We start from the raw sequence: 23,186 nt of genomic DNA on the forward strand, positions 1-23,186 counted from the left end.
AGACCTATTCTGCCAGTCACCATAGTTTCCATGGTGTATAGGCCATAATGCTGTTTGCACAGCTAGCCTTGTTTTTCATGAGGGCTGTCCCTAGTGGGATGGTGAATAGACAAACAAACCACATTTCCTCCAGCATAACCTGGATTTGCATTTCTTATGCACATCATGCAAGGTGGCCATGAACTAGCTCACCTCACCAGGTGTGGAGTGTAATATATGTGTGCTTTCCCCTCCATATCTTATATCCCAAATATATCAAATCAAGTTTTTTATTTTTTATTTTATTTCACCTTTATTTAACCAGGTAGGCAAGTTGAGAACAAGTTCTCATTTACAATTGCGACCTGGCCAAGATAAAGCAAAGCAGTTCGACAACATACAAAAACACAGAGTTACACATGGAGTAAAACAACATACAATCAATGATGCAGTAGAAAAAAATAAGACTATATACAATGTGAGCAAATGATGTGAGATAAGGGAGGTAAAGGCAAAAAAGGCCATGGTGGCAAAGTAAATAAAGTATAGCAAGTAAAACACTGGAATGGTAGATTTGTAGTTTGAAGAAAGTTCAAAGATAAAATATAAATAATATGGTGCAAAGGAACAAAATAAATAAATACAGTAGGGGAAGAGGTAGTAGTTTGGGATAAATTATAGATGGGCTATGTACAGGTGCAGTGATCTGGGAGCTGCTCTGATAGCTGGTGCTTAAAGCTAGTGAGGGAGATAAGTGTTTCCAGTTTCAGAGATTTTTGTAGTTCGTTCCAGTCATTGGCAGCAGAGAACTGGAAGGAGAGACGACCAAAGGAGGAGTTGGCTTTAGGGGTGACCAGAGAGATATACCTGCTGGAGCGCGTGCTACAGGTGGGTGCTGCTATGGTGACCAGTGAGCGGAGATAAGGGGGGACTTTACCTAGCAGGGTCTTGTAGATGACCTGGAGCCAATGTGTTTGGCGACGATTATGAAGCAAAAGCCAGCCAACGAGAGCGTACAGGTCGCAGTGGTGGGTAGTATATGGGGCTTTGGTGACAAAACGGATGGCACTGTGATAGACTGCATCCAGCTTGTTGAGTAGGGTATTGGAGGCTATTTTGTAAATGACATCGCCGAAGTCGAGGATTGGTAGGATGGTCAGTTTTACGAGGGTATGTTTGGCAGCATGAGTGAAGGATGCTTTGTTGCGAAATAGGAAGCCAATTCTAGATTTAACTTTGGATTGGAGATGATTGATGTGAGTCTGGAAGGAGAGTTTACAGTCTAACCAGACACCTAGGTATTTGTAGTTGTCCACAAATTCTGTTAGAACCGTCCAGAGAAGTGATGCTGGACAGGCGGGCAGGTGCAGGCAGCGATCGGTTGAAGAGCATGCATTTAGTTTTACTTGTGTTTAGGAGCAGTTGGAGACCACGGAAGGAGAGTTGAATGGCATTGAAGCTCGTCTGGAGGGTTGTTAACACAGTGTCCAAAGAAGGGCCAGAAGTATACAGAATGGTGTCGTCTGCGTAGAGGTGGATCAGAGATTCACCAGCAGCAAGAGCGACATCATTGATGTATACAGAGAAAAGAGTTGGCCCAAGAATTGAACCCTGTGGTACCCCCATAGAGCCTGTCAGAGGTCCGGACAGCAGGCCCTCCGATTTGACACACTGAACTCTGTCAGAGAAGTAGTTGGTGAACCAGGCGACGCAATCGTTTGAGAAACCAAGGCTACTGAGTCTGCCGATGAGGATGTGGTGATTAACAGAGTCAAAAGCTTTGGCCAGGTCAATGAATACGGCAGCACAGTATTGTTTCTTATCGATGGCGGTTACGATGTCGTTTAGGACCTTGAGCGTGGCTGAGGTGCACCCATGACCAGCTCTGAAACCAGATTGCATAGTGGAGAGGGTGCGGTGGGATTCGAAATGGTCGGTAATCTGTTTGTTGACTTGGCTGTGTGAGTGCTACAGGTCAGTAGTCATTTACGCAGGTTACCTTAGTGTTCTTGGGCACAGGGCCTATGGTGGTATGCTTGAAACATGTTGGTATTACAGACTCAGACAGGGAGAGGTTGAAAATGTCAGTGAAGACACTTGCCAGTTGGTCAGCGCATGCTCGGAGTACACGTCCTAGTAATCCGTCTGGCCCTGCGGCATTGTGAATGTTGACCCGTTTAAAGGTCTTGCTCACATCGCCTGCGGAGTACGTGATCACACAGTCATCCGGAACAGCTGGTGCTCTCATGCATGTTTCAGTGTTACTTGCCTCGAAGGGGGAAAGAAGTAATTTAGCTCATCTGGTAGGCTCTCCTTCCTCCCGAAGTGTGCACTTGTTCACTTCCCTGTACCTTTTAAAGGCAATTAGTGGAATAAGAAACATGGTGGAACCTACCACTAGCCAATGCCTCCACCAATCCAATGCTTTTAGAATTATGGGAAGTAGTGAACAGTTCAGGAGACATGATGCATTATTGGGACGCACCGGTGAGGTGATATAAGTACACTTGAGGCACCATTTTGTCCCAGAAACATGGTGGAAACTACCACTATCCAATGCCTCTACCAATCCAATGCTTTTAGAATTATGGGAAGTAGTAAACGATACATGAGACATTATTGGGACCCACCGGTGAGGTGATATGAGTACACTTGAGGCACCATTTTGTCCCATTGTCTGTGTGTACAGAAACATGAAGCAGATGTAGCCCTGCCCTCCTCTCAGGTGATTCTCTAATGATATGTAGCTATCAGCTTTCAATCTGGTATTGGATGACTTCTTTAGGGGGGAAAACTTCACCAGTTTAATGTTACTAGGTCACTCAAAAATGTATGATGCCCAAGTCGTGGTGTTGTGTGGAAACTTGGTCTGCAATGCTGTCTGTCTTCCTTTTTCTTAGCAACCCAGCATAATTGCTTGGAAATAATTATGGCTATTGAGCCATATAACAGTAGATGCATAGACAATTTAAAAATATAATGGATACATACTCTGGATATAGAAAACATTAAGAACACCTGCTCTTTTGATGAGACTGACCAGGTAAAAGATATGATCCTTTATTGATGTCACTTGTTAAATCCGTTTCAATTAGTATAGATGAAGGGGAGGAGATTTCTAAGCCTTGAGACATGGATTGTGGCTGTGTGCCATTCAGATGGTGAATGGGCAAGACAAAAGATTTAAGTGCCTTTGAATAGGGGTATGGTAGTAGGTGCCAGGCACAACTGTGGGAAGCATTGGAGTTAACGTGGGCCAGCATCTCAGTGGAACGCTTTCCACACTTGTAGAGTCCATGCCCTGACGAATTGAGGCTGGTCTGAGGTCAAAAGGTGGGGGTGCAACTCAATATTTGGAAGGTGATACTACTAATGTTTAGTATACTCGGTGAAGAATGTTAAATGTGTACAACTGACACTCAGTGTTAAGCGCTCCCAATGGTCAGTGGATGCTACTGCTTGTGATGCTCATGACGTCACGAGCAATTCCCTGGGGTGTATTCATTCCTCTTATTCTGTTGCCAAACGTTTCTTAAACGGAAATGAACGAAACGAAACTGGGCGGGACCTACTTGAATTTGTCCAACAGAAACTCTCGTTTTGCTCTGTTTGCTTCCGTTTGGTTCTTAAACGGTAAATGGGTTCCGTAATGAACGCACACCAAGACTTCTGAGGGAGTCGGAGGGTGCTGCTGCAGGAAGGGGAGCTCTGGGAGAGCTCGGAGGTTGGATCTTCACCCGGCAGTCTATCGTGGAAACTTTACATTTTTTATAGACAATAAGTGTCCGACTGCACAGGTTGAAACGCATACGAGGTAGGTAACGTCCGCGACTGTCTTTTTCCTCCACAAACTGAATCCAATGTAATTGTTGAAGCTTTGGAAATGGTGGTAGTTTTCCGTAGCTGGCTAACGTTAGCAGGCTACATTGATGCCAATGGAGGCTGTCAACACAGAAAGCGATAGCCATCAAAATGTATCATTACTTTCGAAAACCGTGAACGCAGCATCTTGGAATGTGGAATTGTGTTGCCATTGTCGCTGAAAGCAATGCTCCCTTTCAGAAAACACTACAGGTTTCGAATGATATGAACGTATATCTGGAAAATTCGACATTTTGACAAACACTCCAGGACAGAACAATGTGGGAATCACTGAAGGTTCATTACACCACTCTTCAGTTCAGTCGTTTCCCAGCTGTAGAGCATGCACAATAGGCGATGCCCAGACGGTTGTTTTATAACCGTTCCAACGACCAGTTCTATTCCAATACAATCCTGTCAATCATGCATCATCAACGCGACTCCATGAGGATTAATGGAACCCTTACTTGTCCCCTGGTCGTGGTGTACCGGTTTTTGTATTCATTGTCTTCCCCCAGTGTTAATGAAGTATGGGCCTAGGCCCGCATATATCTTACAGTACACAGTGTTGAAAATAGAAACAGAGATTGTCTTATATGGACACACAGGTGTGCGTGTTCTCGTTATGACCGCAGTAACTAATGCCTATGCTCTTTTCACATGTGTAGCCTACTGTCCTGAAAATTGTACCTCTCTGTTTAATGATTACATAAGAGTTCAGTGTGTGTGCAATGTAAGCAACGCTGTTCTCGGTCCGACAACTAGATCAGACAGACAGACCCCTGATGATGGAAAGAACTAGAGCTGTCAAGTTGACAATTTTTCCATTGATCCCACAGTTTATGGAGGGACGTTTTCTACAGAACATTATCTGTCATCGTTTTTCGAGGCACTATGATCTTTGGTCATTTCCCTACCTGGTTTTACGAGAGTGAATTGGTATGAGTCATGTCACAGTGATACTGCTGCTTTTTGCCACAGAGGTGTAGTACCTGTGACATCCTGCTAGTAAAAGTTGAGAGAATTAAAACTTCAAAGTCCATTTCAGGAAATGCTCACTTTACCACCCAGCTCCTGAACTAACCTGTTTTTTGTTTGTTTACATTTTGAAGACCATAATGGCGAGACCCAGTGGAGGCTCCTTTATAGGAGGAAGGGGAGGACCATTCTCAATTTTTCAGAAGTTCACTAAAGTTAACCTGATTCATATGAAGGCAGTGGTGTCAGTTCAGCTGGAAAACCTTCCAGTGGTACTGGTCCAATGATGAAGACAGTGGGATATGGCTGATGCTTTCCACTGGTGCCAGTAAGATAGGCTACTGTGCACTCAATTGGGAGTTGAGAAGTAAGATAACTAGAGACAGATTAATATTTTACTTACAGCAAACAGTTTTTCCTACAATTGTATTTTAAAATATTGAGCTAGGCCTATTTACCTGCTTTTCATTGACCTCTGCAACTCAACAATCAGCTATTTGATAGACGATTTGCAGTCAGCGCTGCCCAAATTGCGTGCTTAAAACAATCCATAGCTCATTTTTAAAAGACTAATGATCCTCTGTGGCCAAATCATGCTCTCTGGTGTATTATTTTGAATGATTTTATTTATTTCTGTATAGACATGAGTAATTATATAGTAAATCTTGGCACATTTCATAAAATTTACTTTAGGGGAAGCAACTAGCCTATTGGACACGCCTCCTATGCTGACATTAATATTTAAAGTAACCGGTGCATAAAACATCTGGTGGAGGCTTACAAGCCCAAGTTCAAATGCCATGTTAAATTTCAAGCAATCAGCGCACTGCCTAAACAGTTTACTTTGCTGGTCAGCCATCTGGCCCCATCTCTGCTTTTTTCTTTTTTTAATGAAAGGCGTGGCAGACTGGCAGCTTCTCTCCAGGCGATGCTCCGCGTGGTCCTAAAGCCTACTTTTCCATTTGGTCTTGAGATATGGTATGGTGCCATACCCTGTATGAAGGCCTTTGGATTTACTGGTGCTGCGCGTACACTACAAAACTCAAGGTTTTTGAGGCTGTAAAATGTAATCTCACTGGTTACTTATTTAATTACTCCCGTCTGTGTGTTGATTGTGAAACTTGGAGACGTTTTCCTAAAACAACATCCCACACGTTGGCCCAGCCAGGATTACTGTGACCCTCTCATCAGGCATTGGCTGTATCCTTGATAGTGCCCTACATTTGACCGGGGTCCTGGTAAAAAGTAGTGCTCTATATAGGGAATAGGTTGCTATTTGGGACGCTAACGTTGACTCCACCCATAACCGAAGCAGATTTTTAAGGCTAACCACAACAGTAGTGCGGTGGGTGCCAGTGATGACAGAATGGGGACGGGACTGCACAAATGGATCGCGTTTCTGGATGGTATGATGCTCTATGTAAGGTTCCAGACTCCATCACCTTTGTAATTAGTGTAATGTGGGCTGAATTAGTCATGCCCCAGTGATCAGACTGAGGTCTCAGTTTAGTGTGATGAGGAGTGTCACCTTACACAGTTTGAGGTGTAGGCTATCGAACCTCTTCTCCAGGTGCTGTCAGGCTCTAGTGTCTGTTGTACGTACATACACATTCATAAGTCCACCAAACTAGCTTTGTTGTGCAGGACAAGAGACTTAGATTGAAAGGCAATGGAGGTTGGAGCTGTGAAAGGAAAGTTTAGTTTTTTCTTTCGTTGTGCTATTAGCACATAAAACTAATTATGTTCTGATGTGTAGGGGTGTAAACATTCACCTTTAAATGCAATTGGGATGTTAATAAAATTAAAAAAATCCCTAACCAAAACTTTTTCTTCCACAAAATAAAAATCCCAGCGCAGTTATCACAAAACTTCTACTGACAGGTGAATACTTAACACATCAAGGCTGTAATGTTAGTAGGAGACATCTTTCAAATGATTTGCCATGGATATAAAGCACTCTGCACGTAATCGTTGGAAAAATGGCAGAGAAAGGCAAGCAACAGCAGCGAACAGCCTGCTCTGCCCTGAGTCAATACCGCTGCCTGTGCTTCTAGCGGGCCCAATGTTACAACGTTTCGATTGTTTCTTTGGAAACATGCTGAAGTACAGACTGACTGCTGCGAACATGTCTACAACTTCATCAGCAAGCTGTCAAACTATTGTAAATAAGGGACAAGTTACACGCTGTTTATCAGTGTAGTGCCCAACATCCTTGGCTAGCTAGCTAAAATTCCATCCCTGTGTTTGTCAGGGAATCTACCTAGCAGCAGACAGCAAACTAAATCAGCTGATGAAATCACTGGTGACCGATTTATACTTTTACAACTTTTTCAGGGCGTCTGTCTCTGCCCCAGTATCTGTGTTTCATAGCGAGTGAGGCATGCACAACGGGTTGCGGAAAACAATGCTGGCGAATGGATTTTGAAATATTGATAAGTGGCAGTTGGGACTTCGAGTGTGCATCGTCTCCATGCTCATTTTGGCCAAAACACTTGCAGACTAGTGATCACTATCGAACAAAACAGCAAGTGCCCACTCGATAAAGGGCTTATGGGCAAATTGTTCAGTTTGAGATTCAGACTGACTGCGGTAGATAGAACTTCATTGCCCCCTAGAGGTCATACGCAATATGACCATATTCGCATTGTGAATAAGCGTGGAATTGTATTCATCTTTCTAATTAAGACTTTTTTTCCCCCCATCTGTCACATATCTATATGATACCATTTATGGAATGTTTTCTCTCTTCCCTTCCTAAACCAAATGGCTGAGCCTCTGTACTGACTGAATCTTTAGTACTGCCCATGGCACATTTGATATGACACTTTTACCACATCGCACTGTTGCGTTTTGGGAGTGGGCTCAAATCTTCAGTTCATTTGTTTTTCTCCCTCCATAGCTCAGCTGTGAACTTGGCCTTATTGCCTAATTTAATGCCTCACGTGATTTAGCTGGCAACATGCATGCAAATGAACCCAGACATAATTAAGGCAGGTAGTGTAACATACATTGCATTATACCTCGTCCCTGACGCCAGAGATCACTCGTTTTTGATCTTTGGAACCTCAAGCCAAGGCTGCCCTCAGAAATGGAGTTACTCTCTGTACCAGATAGCAATAGTACAGACTGTAAGGACAATAGCCTACGTGGTTTAGTCTCCAGTGCACGCTACAGTTAACGTAGGCCATTTCCATGTAAAAGGACCCATGAGCACCAATGTGAAGTTCATGAGGGCGCATACCATTTGATGTCAAATGAAAGCAAAGAGTCTATTTTTGAGAAATTAAGGCATATCATTTTTTTTCCCCTATCAAAAGATTTTGAATAAGCAAAGCCATTTTGATTAATGGTTTAACAGATGGAAAAGGGGTCTTTTGCTTTTAAGATTATCTGGTAGCTGTTTTCTATTAGAAATGCCTCAACCCAATAATGTTGACGTTAAGACCCTTGCCAACTAATACCAACATTTTGTTTTAGAATTAGAATAATAGCCAATGTGTCAAATAATACCCAAACATGCAGAAGGAGGATATTGCATGTTTCTACCTCTTGTGTACTTATTCAGGATGCATCACAATGAACACATCACATATCTAGAAGTATGCATTTCTGTATAGTACACATCAGGGATCCGTGATGTCATTCAGTTATCAGGTGTTAATCCACTTCATTTACTGTAGTTGAATAACCAAAATAGATTTTTTTCAAACTCAAGGTGTCATATCTGACACCCCATTCTTTCTGACATCTTTCAATCTTAATTCAGTGTAGACATTTTTGGGGGCGTACTTGGTCACAAAAACTGAGGGAGGTTTTCACATCATATGCACTGTTCTTCAATTAACCTAATGTGTATTTGTCAATTTTACGTGGATGTTTTGTGTAAGGTAAAAATCTGTCTCTTGTCCTTCTGTTAGCATGGAATTGCCCAGTACTCGTATGTTTTAGTGTTGTTGCTGATAGGAAGTGTGTATCTGATAGGATTTGAGTATCAGCTTGATTGTTTTTATACCAGTGCCCAAGGCTGAATAGGCCTAGTACACACAGCCACAACGCACAGGCTAGACAGAGGCCTGTTAAATCAATTTATTTGCTTCTCTTTTCACTTTTTCACTGTCTGCAGCCAGCTAGTGCTCTAAGCTATGAGTTTAGACTAAAGAGTTTCCATTTGTAATATATGAATGTATTATTTATCCCTTCCATTGCCATCCCTGAAGGCTCATTAGGTACTTATTCTGAACAAAAATATTGACGCCACATTTTCAAATATTTTACGCAGTTACAGTTCAATTGACTGATTTTTCTTTAGGGCCAAATGAATTTACTTCATAATCTATGAATTTCACATGACTTGGAATACAGATATGCATCTGTTGGTCAAAGATACCTTTAAAAAAAAAATTGAGGCGTGGAGCAGAAAACCAGTTAGTATCCGGTGTGACCATTTGCCTCATGCAGCGCAACACATCTCCTTCGCATAAAGTTGATCAGGCTGTTTGTGGCCTGTGGAATGTTGTCTCGCTCCTCTTCAATGGCTGTGCGACATTTCTGGATATTGGCAGGAACTGGAACGTGTTGTCGAACCAGAGCATCCCAAACATGCTCAATGGATGGTGACATGTCTGGAAGAACTGGAACGTTTTCAGCTTTCAGAAATTGTGCAGCAAACTGCTCGCCAACATGACACCATACATGTTGTCTGCCATTTTCCTGGTACAGTTGAAACCGGTATTCATCCATGAAGAGCACACTTCTCCAGCGTGCCAGTGGCCATCAAAGGTGAGCATTTACCCACTGAAGTCGGTTATGACGCCGAACTGCAGTCAGGTCCAAGACCCTGGTGAAGATGACGAGCATGCAGATGTGCTTCCCTGAGACGTCTTCTGACAGTTCATGCAGAAATTCTTAGGCTGTGCAAACCCACAGTTTCATCAGCTGTCTGGGTGGCTTGTCTCTGACGATCCCGAAGGTGAATAAGCTGGATGTGGGGATCCTGGGCTAGCGTGGTTACACGTGGTCTGTGGTTGTGAGGCCGGTTGGACGTACTGCCAAATTCTCTAAAATGACTCTGGAGGTGGCTTATGGTAGAGATATGAACATTCAATTCTCTGGCAACAGCTCTGGTGGACATTCCTGCAGTCAACGTGCCAATTGCACACTCCCTCAACTTGAAACACCTGTGGCATTGAGGTGTGACACAACTGCACATTTTAGCTGCCTTTTATTGTCTCAGCACAATGTGCACCTTTGTAATGATCGTGCTGTTTAATCTGCTTCTTGACATGCCACAACTGTCAGGTGGATGAATTATCTTGGCAAATGAGAAACATTCCTGTTAGTGAGCATAAAGAAATGAGTGCACAACATTTGAGAATTTGTTTGTACCGATGGGACATTTCTGATATCTTATTTCAGCTATTGTAAAGTGTTATTCCCATGTTTTATATTTTTGTTCAGTATTGTATTTATTAGGGTTGCGGTATCGTGGCAAGGTAACAAAACATAAAGCTGACTGAATTTCTTGAGGAAAAAAGTTCTAATGTTGGAACAAGCGGCCTTATGTTGTCACCCTGAGTCACATGTTTCTTTTCCAGGCTATAGTACCGTAAATTCCGGACTATAAGCCGCAAATTTTTTCCCAGGCTTTGAACCTCGTGGCTTAAACAATGACACGGCTAATATATGGATTTTTTTTTTTTTCTTACAGCTTTTAAAAAAAAAAATCTCCAAAAAAACACATTCTGTGACGTGCTCAGTTTTTTTGGGCGGCATGAAGCTTTCATTAGACCAATGAAATTGCCGAACGGGTTAAGGTCAAACAACTTTTTTGTTTACTGTTTAGATTAAATCGAGCGCTCTCAAACTTCCCATCATTCTGATTACGGTAGTCATTTTGTCACCCTCATCATGGCAAAGACACGGAGAAATGCATATGATGCAGCTTTCAAGTTGAAGGCGATTGATCTGGCTGTTGGAAATGGAGCTGCTGCACGGGAGCTTGGTCTTAATGAGTCGTGTTACAAGCCGTGTTTCGTTAAAGCCTGTGTAAAGTTCATTTGTTTTAATGTACCGGTAGGCACCTGCGGCTTATAGACATGTGCGGCTTATTTATGTTCAAAATCATATTTTTTTTATTCAGTGGGTGCGGCTTATATTCAGGTGCGCTTAATAGTTTGGAAATTACGGTACACAATATTTTACATGCAGTACTTTTAATGGAGTAAAGAGTTTAGTCTGCTTTGTGTTTTCCTTTATGCCATGGAAAATCCGATATCGCAATACTGGTATCGTGACAACCCTAATTAGGATCCCCATTAGCTACCACGGCAGCAGCTGCTCTTCCTGGGGTCCAAACAGGAATAAAACAATGCATCATAATACAAGACATTGCGTTTATACACGTTTACATTGCTCCAATATTACAAATGTATTAGATTGATAAAATATTTACAGTTGTGTGTCTCCACAATCCATGTGGTTCCATGAGGTGTTTTTATCAATTTATTTTTTATTTATCAAGTTTTACTTCTAGCTTGAGTTACTCAAGGTGGAAGAGTTCCATGTAGTCGTGGCTTTATATAGTACTGTGCATTTCCTGGACTTGGGGATGGTGAAGGGATGGTGTAGGCTATGTATGGGTAAAGCTTATTCAAGGCGAACTTTGACCCATATTATTCCATCCGCTCCCTTATCCCAACCCTGTGACATAAAAGGGAATAATAGACCAGCGCTTTTTCGCTTTTAATTGAGGGCTGTTTTTTTTGGCAATTTTTCTACACAGAAACATTCTGATTCTATAGAGCAGTGGAAAGTTTTGCCTCGCCCATGGGATGAGCATTCAGCATTCACTTATTATATATTTTTAAAATCAGCATTTACCTCCAGCATCCATTATTCACATGTCTCTATCGCCTTTAATCATGTATAGCTTTTTACTAAACTTAGCTCTCCACTGTGTTGCTATCCATCCTGTACTGCTGCTGATACTCAACTAGTGCTTTTAAGAAACACAGTGGAATAAGCAGCTTGGGGCCTCCAGACTCTACTGTGAGTTTGTCGGTCTGGGTTTCCTGGGCCTACTGTGTGTGTGAGAGAGGCCACCACTGTTTCCCTTCCAGTCCCATTGGGCTCCAGTCAGTGTCTCCATGTGTTTTTCCATGTTCTCTTTAGCTGGATAAGATTGATGGCCTCTGGGGGAAGTGGGGACTCCTCTCCTGGTTCTTTGGTCGGCAGTGTGCCTATGTTGCTGTTGGAGTGTCTTCCGACCGTGGCGCCACTGAGGCTTCCACTCTATTCATTGTGGGCGTCTGTAGAGTCTCTGGTCCCAAATGGCACCCTATTCCCTAGTGCACTACGTATGGCCAGAGACCTATGGCCCCTGTCAAAAGTAGTGCGCTTTAAAGGGAATAGGGTGCTGTTTGGGATGTGCACATAGAATAATCAGTGGTGTTCACACAGCAAAGAGATTACTGTACGCCTGAAAAGACAAGATTGTGGGGAAGAGATTTTGTCTGTATGTCTCGAGGGACTGGCGGTAGAGGAAGTTATCTTAGGGGTTAGTTAACAAAAGACCGACTGCACAGACAGGGCCCCAGTGCTGTCTCGTTTTCAGTGAGTGGAACCCTTATTTGAGTGAGCCACACCAAAATTAGCCTATGCATACAGTATGTCAATGGAAGATTGGCATGACTCGTTGTATGCGACGATGGAATCAATGATGATGGCTCACGACTCGAGAAGCATGATTGGAAATAAAATACAAGACTGTACTTTTAATATGAACTTGAATAGTGATGGACTTCTTGGTGGAGGAGTTGAAATGTTCCTGGAAGCTGTGGTGCCATAAGGCTGGGCACATTTAGAAGTGAATTGACACTGAACATGTTAAGCTCCTTTTCATTGTTTTACTGATACTTTAATTTCTGGTAATAATGTGTGCTCTGTAAGCCACTCTGGCCATTTAGTCAGTTTGTTCATAATACCAGTGGATGTATCCTAGATCTAGTGCCGTGCAATGATGATCAAATCCTCTCGTCTATGCTTAGGCAGAAATACTGCTCAGTTCATTAGGGGCAAAACATTTTGCTAATCTTTTTGTGGATTAAAGTTGGGTTGAATTTGGACAATTGTTATTTAAAGTGCATTCGGAAAGTATTCAGGCCCCTTCCCTTCTTCCACATGTCACGTTACAGCCTTGTTCTAAAATGGATTAAATAAATGTTTTTCCTCATCAGTCTACACAAATTTACCCCATAATGACAAAGCGAAAACACGTTTTTAGAAATGTTTTGCAAATGTATAAAAATAAACATGCCTTATTTACATAAGTATTCAGACCGTTTGCTATGAGACTCAATTGAGCGCAGGGACATCCTGTTTCCATTAATCATTATTTAATGTTTTCTACAACTTGATTGGAGTCCAACGGTGGTAAATTCAATTGATTGGACATGATTTAGAAAAGGCACACACCTTGTCTGGGGAAGGGTGCCAGGTTGCCAAAACATTTGTGCAGCATTGAAGGTCCCCAAGAACACAGTGAACTCCATCATTCTTAAATGGAAGAAGTTTTGAACCAACAAGACTCTTCCTAGAGATGGCCGCCCAGCCAAACTGAGCAATCAGAGGAGAAGGGCCTTACATTTTAGATTTACATTTTAGGCATTTAGCAGACGCTCTTATCCAGAGCGACTTATAGTAGTGAATGCATACATTTCATACATTTTTTTTTTTTCTTCTTCTGTGCTGGCCCCCCGTGGGAATCGAACCCACAACCCTGGCATTGCAAACACCATGCTCTACCAACTGAGCTACAGGGAAGGCCTTGGTCAGGGAGGTTTACCAAGAACCCAATGGTCACTCTGACAGAGCTCCAGAGTTCCTCTGTGGAGATGGGAGAACCAGAAGGACAACCATCTCTGCAGCACTCCACCATCAGGCCTTTATGGTAGAGTGGCCAGACAGAAACCACTCCTCAGTTAAAGGCGCATGACAGCCCGCTTGGAGTTTGCCAAAAAGCACCTAAAGGACTCATACTATGAGAAACAAGATTCTCTGGTCTGATGAAACCAAGATTGAACTCTTTAGCCTGAAGTGTCGTGTCTGGAGGAAACCTGTCACCATTCCTGCAGTGAAGCATGGTGGTGGAAGCATCATGCTGTGGAATGTTTTTCAGTGGCATAAACTGGGAGACTAGTCCGGATCGAGGGAAAGCTGAATGGAGCGAAGTACAGAGTTCCTGCTCCAGAGTAACCAGCTCCAGAGCGCTCAGGACCTCAGACTGGGGCGACGGTTCATGTCCAGCAGGACAACGACCCTAAACACACAGCCAAGACAACCCAGAAGTGACAAGTCTCAATGTATGGGACAAGTCCCAGAATGTCCTTGAGTGGCCCAGCCAGAGCCCGGACTTGAACCCGATTGAACATCTCTGGAGAGACCTGAAAATAGCTGTGCAGCGACACTCCCCATCCAACCTGACAGAGCTTGAGCAGAATGGGAGAAACTCCCCAAATACAGCTGTGCCAGACTTGTAACTTCATACCCAAGTAGACTCGAGGCTGTAATCGCTGCCATAGGTGCTTCAACAAAGTACTGAGTGAAGGGTCTTTATACTTATGTAAATTTATTTTTAAAATTAACATTTCTAAAAACCTTTTTTCGCTTTGTCAATGAGTGTGTGTGTGGAACAATTTTAATCAATTTTAGAATAAGGCTGTAACGTAACAATGTGTAAAAAGTCAAGGGGTCTGAATATGCCCAACACCTCTAAACAACTATAGGAATTAGGCCCTATAGGAAGGAATTGATTCGAACCACTAGACCTGTAGAATTTGTCCAATGTTTAACTTTTTAAGTTGTAGAGTCCCTCTGAGAACCTTTTTAATGGTGTTAGACTTGAGGAAGATGATTCTTGTCAATCTTTAAGCTGTGTAACACGGGTTGTAGGTTGAAGTTAGGCTTTAGATTCACTGCATCTGCTGACCTCATCAAAACCAAATTCACTGGACTGTGAGGGAGATCACAAAATGGAGTCTCTAGGAATGGGGGGGGGGGGGGGGGGGGGAGGACTCGGAAGGGGAGGAGATTCCTGTCCACTTCAATAGCAAAAAGCTGGTAATCTTCTTATCCTTTTACACTCCTAGTTTGGGCAAGGCTTGGCTTTAGGAGAGTAATGCTTCAGCTTTTGTACAGTTGCCTATACTGGGTCAATCACTCACTGGGCACACAAACTGGAGAAATGTTGTCAAATTGAGAACATGAGCAGTAATACAGGCCAAGTTCAGGTACTGTTGGCTACCTCCTGAGTTTTAAAACCCTTGTTTAAACCCTAGACTCACGTCTGGTGAGCGTGACCCTAGTAGGCATGACCTTCCTAGACCAGACTGGCTGGAACCAGGATCAGGGAACTACTCCTGCTGAGCCTGTGTCAGCTCCAGTTAACAGGGCATGGATGAAAGCCCTATTTCTGACCTGCAGTCAGGAACCATCCGTCAGGAACCTTAGAATGAGTTTACCAGACCAATTGCCAAGGTTAGAAGTTTCGAACCGGTTCTACTCATTCTATTTCTATGGGTGGAACCCTGTCTGAGGAAAAACATTTCTGTTGTGTGAGCATGACAGTGAAAGATTTGAATTCCCTCCATAGTTCTAACAAGATGTATCCGTAAGGTGTTAACTTAAATCATTATGCTCTATAGTTTCGAAACCTGTTTTTGTCCGGTATGTACAGACTGTGTTCTAGGGCAAACCGACGCACCCTTCAGGGCAGGGAAGCCATACTTTTATAGTCTCTCTCTCTGGGACATGGGTCATGTCTCGACAAACCACCACCACCACCTGACTCTTACTCCGTGATGCAAGTTGTAACTGAGATAATTGGTATATCTGATAACCAATCATGTTAAACACATTAAACAGGAAACGATAGTTCATACCATTAATATGCTGTATTTCTAGAGCTAAGCATAACCATAGAAAGGCTGAGTGTCATAGAAATTGAAAGAGACTTTGCAGGCAGCTTCACAAGGCTTTGAAGGCTCAGCTCTTCTGGCACATTCAACACAGCCTCCAGGCCCATTGTTTCTGAACCCATCACAGGGTTTTGTGTTCAGAAGCGGTCTGTGTCCCAAATGGTACCCTATTCTCTGTATAGTGCACTGCTTTTGACCAGGGCCCCTAGTCTCTGGTCAAAAGTAATGCGTAGGGTGACATTTGGGATGCAGCCTCTCTTTTTGTCTCTTCACCACGTGACTTTGCTTTACCGTGACAGTAAGCTCTGTGTGCAGCGGACAGTCCAGACAATACTCCAACAATCCTCTGTTTTGTTCCAGCTGTGGCAGAGTGAAGAGTAGGCCCAATATGCATAACTCGCAGCCCATTCAAACACTGCCTCTCAACTCTTTCCTCTGCTAAGGTAGCAGTGGCTTTCTTTTAGAATGGAAAGGCCACAGTCTGCCTTGATCTCCAGCTCCTCTTCAGAAACGCACAAGGAACTTCAACCAGCAGCTGCTATTGGCCTGAACGTTCAAATGAATACCACTGGTTCACTCTCTTCACAGAACTGTCCCTTTTTTAAAAATACCATTTGGTTAGAGTGAATAGGCTTGGCTATGTCTCCCAAAACAAATACACACACACACACACACACACACTTCCACCCCTCGTGGCATCCTCCCTAAGCTCTTCTCCCATATTTGCCTCCCTCTGTTTGTCAGATTGTGGCATCCTCAGAAGAGCGAGAGTAGTGTGTCCACCAACTCTGCGAAAATGTGCTTTGGCGATTTACATTTTATGTAATAAAATACATTTTACCAAGACACATGATTTTCATGTTCTGAATCATCAATCATGAAAATTCTCGTGACCCCCAACCATATGAAGACATTTTGCGATTAACAGCCAATGTTTACTTTTTTATTTGAGTCTATAGCAGTCAATGGAAAAAGATTCTAACATGCTGACCACACTGACCGCGTTGCGTGCTTGGTTCTATTTGAGACGCTGCGAGTCCTGCCTCTCCCCATCTCCTCATCATTGTTATTTAGGAGCATATACCCACGTGCCATCTCATGGGTATTTAGGAGCATATGCCCACGTGGGTGATTGAAAGATGAACTGAGGTCCACGCTCCAGTTGGTTGTGGTAATGCACTTCAAAGTTGGTTGCCAACCGCCATATGAAGTCCAAAGAAGACTAGAGGAGGAGTGGTGACTAGAAACTAACTCGGTAAACATTACCCTTTTTTATCTGTGGATTCATTGTCGGCGTAGAGGACATTGTGCATTTTAGGTAAAATAAACCAATGTTTATATATCCCAGGACAAATTAGCTAGCAACAGCAAGCTAATGTTTAATACATTTCAAATGAATATAGTTGGTTCAGAGTTTGTTTTGATATTTCATCCTGCGTGTCCTGATCGTGTCTGTGGGTGGACAAAATCAACATGGCGCACACAAGTGGTCTGGTCAGCATGTGACAGTATTTCTGATTTTGTCTTCTCAACTCACAATCACATTTTTTTAATGTCGGGCTATGACTGTCAAATGCAAATTAGTCTCACATGTCTCTTATCTCTACGCAACTGATGAGATGGGTGTGCTTAATGAATGTCGGGAGCTTTGCAAAGTCGGGGCGTGGTCAACAGTACGCACCTCATCTCTGCAGACGAGAGCACTGAATCCAGCTTCACACAGATAGGAGCTGGCGACGGGTACTGTGAGTTTTGATGCTCAGAGGGAGACTGCAGGGTATTCCCTTTGAATCAGGTATCAAAACCCCTCCGTAGTGACCCGTGAATGCGTTGTCTGCAACATTCGGTCACATGGCAGCTCGAACAGCTGTTTTTATTTCACTTACCGGCATGTCAACTGAGCCAGGATCACAGTCAAACGGATTGGGAAGTCGGTCCCGACGTGCTCTGCCAAACCTTGGTGGTGAGCAGTCCTCACTCGTGTGGGACACTTACTGATGCTGTTCTGCTGTTTTCTTTCAAAAGCATGGTTCACTTCTGAAAGATGTCCTTTCCACTGAATCGGTCACTCATCTGTAGAATGTTTTTGTATTTCCCCTGCATGCTTGTGTTCAGTTCAGTTCATTCAGTTTCCCAAATATGTCCAACACTCCCTCTCGATAACAACCAAGCCTTGGCGTGTAGCCTGGTCACCGTGAAATAGAACATTGTCATGTTCTGATCCCACATCTCCAGGCATACATGCAGTGGATGTGGTTTGTCGTTTACAATCGAAGTTACCTGCTGTAGTAAATCTCAGTTCTGTGATAAGCGCTTGCCGACAGTTGCATCATACAATGCGTCCATATGACAGAGGGAGACACCATTCATAAGTAGAGTGCAGATGCCTGCCCGCTGTCCCGCCATAGATGGATCCCCATCTGTTGCGGAAGCCCACCGTTCAACCCCATGGGATCGGTTTTTCGTCGATATAGCCACGCAGCACACTGAACATCCCCAGTGCCGTTTCCTGCTCGTGAATTGTGAAACCGAACAAAATTTTCTTGTGAATACTATCCCCTGACGTGTACAGAAAACACAAGTCAATGCCTGGGCGTCTTAACCTCCCTCACAGTTAACGTCCATTTGGAGAGCATAAGCTCTGGAGTTTTTGACCTGTTCAGTTGATTGCCAGTAATAGCATCAAATCTTTAAGTGTTATCTGACAAAGGTATTGATGTGAGTTTCTGTGCCTCTGCCTCCCCACACATTTAGTTTTACCATATACATTTTGGGCGGTAATATGAAAGTCTCTGTCATAGTGTGTCGTTTCGGAGCGGGCCTAGCCATGAACTGTAGGAATGATTCAAGGGCAACGGTCAAGTGGCCTTTTCCCATTGGTTGGTTTAACCCCTGTGTGACATCCAGCGAAGAATCCTATCGCCATTAGCATAACAAAATGTAAAAAAAAAAATCAAATTATAGCGTTTTATAGATACACCTCTCCTGACTCGAACCACGTTGTCCGATTTCATAAAGGCTTTACAGCAAAAGCAAAACATTAGATTATGTTAGAGGAGTATATCGTAAAAGTAGCCACAGCCATTTTCCGACCAACCACATGCATCACAAATAACCAAAAAACAGCTAAATGCAGCACTAACCTTTGACAATCTTCATCAGATGACACTCCTAGGACATCATGTTACACAATACATGCATTCTTTTGTTCGATAAAGTTCATATTTATATATAAAAACAGCATTTTACATCGGTGCGTAACGTTGACTAACTATTTTCCCTCAAATGCATCCGATGAAACAGCACTACAATTTACTAAATTACTATTCGAAAACATTTTTTAAATGTAATATTGTCATTCTAAGATTTATAGATGAATATCTCTTGAAAGCACCTGTAATGGCAGATTTTAAAATAACTTTACTGGGTAATCACACTTTGCGATAAAAGGGATGCGATACTCAGAAAATTACCTAGTAATACAGGTCAGCGCCATCTTGGAACAATCGCATATCACATCTAGTCTTGTCAATATCCCTTACCTTTGGTTGTCTTCATCAGAAAGCACTTCCAGGAATCCCAGGTCCACAACAAATGTATTTTCGTTCGAAAAAATTACTCCTTTATGTTCCAAGAGCTTGTTCTTGTTAGCGCGTCTGAAGGCTGATCCAAAAGCTCCGTCGGCCGCGGGACAGCTATTTCGAGAAAATGCATTTTTTTTCCCCATTTAGGTTCGTTCAAACATGTCAAACGTTGTATAACAAATCTTTAGGGCCTTTTTCAACCACAGTTCCAATAAGATTCGAGGGGGATGATTGTATTGTCTTTCAAAACGTTTCGAAAGGGGAGGGTAGCCAGGGCCGCCGGCATCATAATGGTGATGGCCCTCCTCGTGACCAATTTCAACAGCGTCTCATTCATTCAGTTTTAACAGTAGGAGACTCAAACCACTTTGTAAAGACTGGGGACATCTAGTGGAAGCAATAGGAAGTGCTCAATGAACCATAGCTCACGGTGTGATTAATAGGCAACGTGATGAAGTTGAGTCCGCAATTCAGAATTCCACTTCCTGTTTCGATCTGTCTCGGGGTTTTGACTGCCATATGAGTTCTGTTATACTCACAGACACCATTCAAACAGTTTTAGAAACTTTAGGGTGTTTTCTATCCACAAGTATTCATTATATGCATATCCTAGCTTCTGAGTTTGAGTAGTAGGCCGTTTAAAATGGGCACGAAATTTTCAAAATGCGCTGTGGCGCCCCCTATCCTAGGTGACCGTCAAGAGGTTAATTGTATCTTTTTAGATTTGAATAATTTTCATTAAGGTTAACCACATTTACAATGATTTTGAGATACAAAGACTGTGTGTATATATATAAAAATTCTTAATTTTCCTGCAACTTCATTTTCACATCAGGCGAACCCCTAATTTGGGAACTGCTGCTCTAACATATTAAAATTTTATATCCAAAAAGTCAAATTTGTTACCTAATACATCTGATAATAAACATCAAGCTCTGGCAGAACGGTGCAGATTCCTCGCCAAAACCTTTTGAGAATTTTACGTTTTGTGGTTGTGGGCTTCCAAGATACTTTGGGGGTCAGTTGACATTTCACGTGTACACACAACACAATCACTGATGCAACTGGTTCATCATGATGGCGTAATGCTGTGCTAACTCTGCATGACGGTAGTGCATATGTCACCTTGTTGCTGCTAATGTACCCGACTCCAGCTGGGCTCATGACAGTAAAGCAAGGTTTAGTTAGGCTGAACAACACGTCAACCCTTAAGTTCCCATGTCATTTTCTATGTTGTATGCTGAGCTTCTTTGAGTTAGGCCTATATTTTGAAGAGGGAATGTTACTGAGAAAGAGCTGTGCGTTGCTCAAGTTGTTCATGTCAGAACCAATTACTGGCTTTGATGTCTTCCTCAAATTTCTCTGCTTATTATGTAAATTGTAAGAGACGTGGGCTGATAAGCAAATTGCTCCTTGTTACGCAAGCATTGTCCTAGTAGGTGTGTCGAGCCAGCGTGTCGTGCCCCCCCCCCAAAAAAAAAATCCAGTGAAAAATGTCTTCTTTAGTTGCCAGGCGTTTGCCCGGGCGCCGTGCTGGAGTTGCCATGATGCAGCAATACATCAAAGCAGGACTTTGTCTGCGTCTCAAATGGCACCCTATTCCCTATATAGTGCACTACTTAAAAAAAAAAAAAGTTTAACCACAGCCATATGGGCCAGGCTAGGCACTAGTCCTACACAGGGAATAAGGTTCAGCACTTGTCACAAGGCCAGGCAAATAAGTCTCGGCTTGCCCTTTCCTCTGCCCAGGGATTGGTAACATATTTTCTTCAAATGCACATTGCTCAACCTATTTCAGATGTGCCGGAGTGCCTTACATTAGTTTACTGATCAATGGCATATCTAAAGTGCATTCAGGAATCTTTTAATTGACTGCCTGAATAGAGTATCAACTCGTACTCGCTCCAGAACGGCATGTTGAAATCACATGATCAGGCATGACTATTACTGTGTTACCATCATGTAAACGGAGACTGCAACCCAAATGGCACTAAATAGAGTATTGGGACGCAGACAGAGTTCGATGGCTTCGATCACTGTGTTTACTGTCCCCTCGGTTATCAGGAGGAAGGAATTGTAGTCAGCCATATGTGATATCTGCCCGATTAATTTTTTTTTAATTTACATTTTTTTTAAATCTTTTTTTTTTTTTTTTTTTTATCATGTTGTCTGTTACGCTAGACTGATAGTCCTTCACACCATCATTAACAGCTGCATCGGAAAACGCCATTCGCAGATGTGCAGTCAGTGCTTGGTTTGCATTTCTGATTTTAATTTCACATGCCAATGGATGTGATAATGAGCATGCATGATGTATGCCAGTCAGCCCTGTGATGGGACTCTCTCTGACATGAGCTCGTTGCCATAGGACCTTAGTTTTAGACTACGAGCTACAATGTAACCACAATTCTGCTTGTGAACACATGGGCCTACATGCATTTTTAGGTGCTCGTTGAACCTTCAATAATTCTGCTCAAGCTAAACTGTCAGATGTTGCAGTGTGTAGGCTTCCGTGGGTGGGTTTCAGGTTCAGTCTTGCCTCGTTCTGCATGGCTCCCCAAGGCTCCAGTGTCTTTCCATGTCATTTCAGCCAGCCATGACGCCCACCATCTTAGATTTGTCTGAAATTGTTTCTGTAGTTGGAAACACAAGACAAGTATTACAGAAACATTATTCTGTTGAATTAAAATGTGATTTCTGAGAAATTAAGCTAATTGATTGCACCCACATTAGCATTTGTATTTATAGGATTCATATATGACAGCAATCTATGCTGTGGTTTTGTTGGACACTGTTTCAAATGCTAACTTTTTTAGTATTTGTGTCACATTCATTGCAAGAAAATGGTGCCTATATTAGAATTTTCGCGCTTCATATCCAAGTCATCTAAAGTAACATCGTTGTTACACAATCCATTATTATTTTTTTTTTTATACATTAGAATGATTTGGACATGAAGTGTGTAAATGCTCATATAAACTTAACAAAAAAAGAAACGTCCCCTTTTCAGGACCATGTCTTTAAAGATAATTCGTAAAAATCCAAATAACTTCATAGATCTTCATTGTAAAGGGTTTAAACACTGTTTCCCATGCTTGTTCAATGAACCATAATTCATTGTTTAACATGCACCTGTGGAACGGTCGTTAAGACACTAACAGCTTGCAGACGGTAGGCAATTAAGGTCAGTTATGAAAACCTAGGACACGGAAGAGGCCTTTCTACTGACTCTGGAAAACACCAAAAGAAAGATGCCCAGGATCCCTGCTCATCTGTGTGAACGTGCCTTAGGCATGCTGCAAGGAAGCATGAAAACTGCAGATGTGGCCAGGGCAATAAATTGCAATGTCTGTACTGTGACGCCTAAGACAGCGCTACAGGGAGACAGGACGGACAGCTGATTGTCCTTGCAGGGGCAGACCACGTGTAAAAACACCTGCACAGGATCGGTGCATCCGAACATCACACCTGTGGGACAGGTACAGGATGGCTACAACTGCCAGGAATGCACAATCCCTCCATCAGTGCTCAGAATGTCCGCAATAGGCTGAGAGAGGCTGGACTGAGGGCTTGTAGGCCTGTTGTAAGGCAGGTCCTCACCAGACATCACCGGCAACAACGTCGCCTATGGGCACAAACCCACCGTCGTTGGACCAGACAGGACTGGCAAAAAGTGCTCTTCACTGACGAGTCGCGGTTTTGTCTCACCAGGGGTGATGGTCAGATTCGCGTTTATCGTCGAAGGAATGAGGGTTACACCGTGGCCTGTACTCTGGAGCGGGATCGATTTGGAGGTGGAGGGTCTGTCATG

The 23,186-nt window shown here is 42.9% G+C and overlaps 1 protein-coding gene across 7 annotated transcripts in view; it reads left to right on the forward strand.

The window, feature by feature from the left end:
* Positions 1-3,586: 3,586 nt before the first annotated feature.
* Positions 3,587-23,186, forward strand: part of myo6a (myosin VIa) — a 104,868-nt gene continuing 85,268 nt past the window's right edge. For all 7 annotated transcript variants that reach the window (XM_014204923.3, XM_014204924.3, XM_014204926.3 and 4 more), the window contains exon 1: positions 3,587-3,793. The gene's annotated coding sequence lies outside the window, so the exon portion shown is untranslated. The remainder of the gene's footprint in view (positions 3,794-23,186) is intronic.

The sequence above is a fragment of the Salmo salar genome, chromosome 06, assembly GCF_965601325.2.
Source record: "Salmo salar chromosome 06, fSalSal1, whole genome shotgun sequence".
Taxonomy (NCBI): domain Eukaryota; kingdom Metazoa; phylum Chordata; class Actinopteri; order Salmoniformes; family Salmonidae; genus Salmo; species Salmo salar.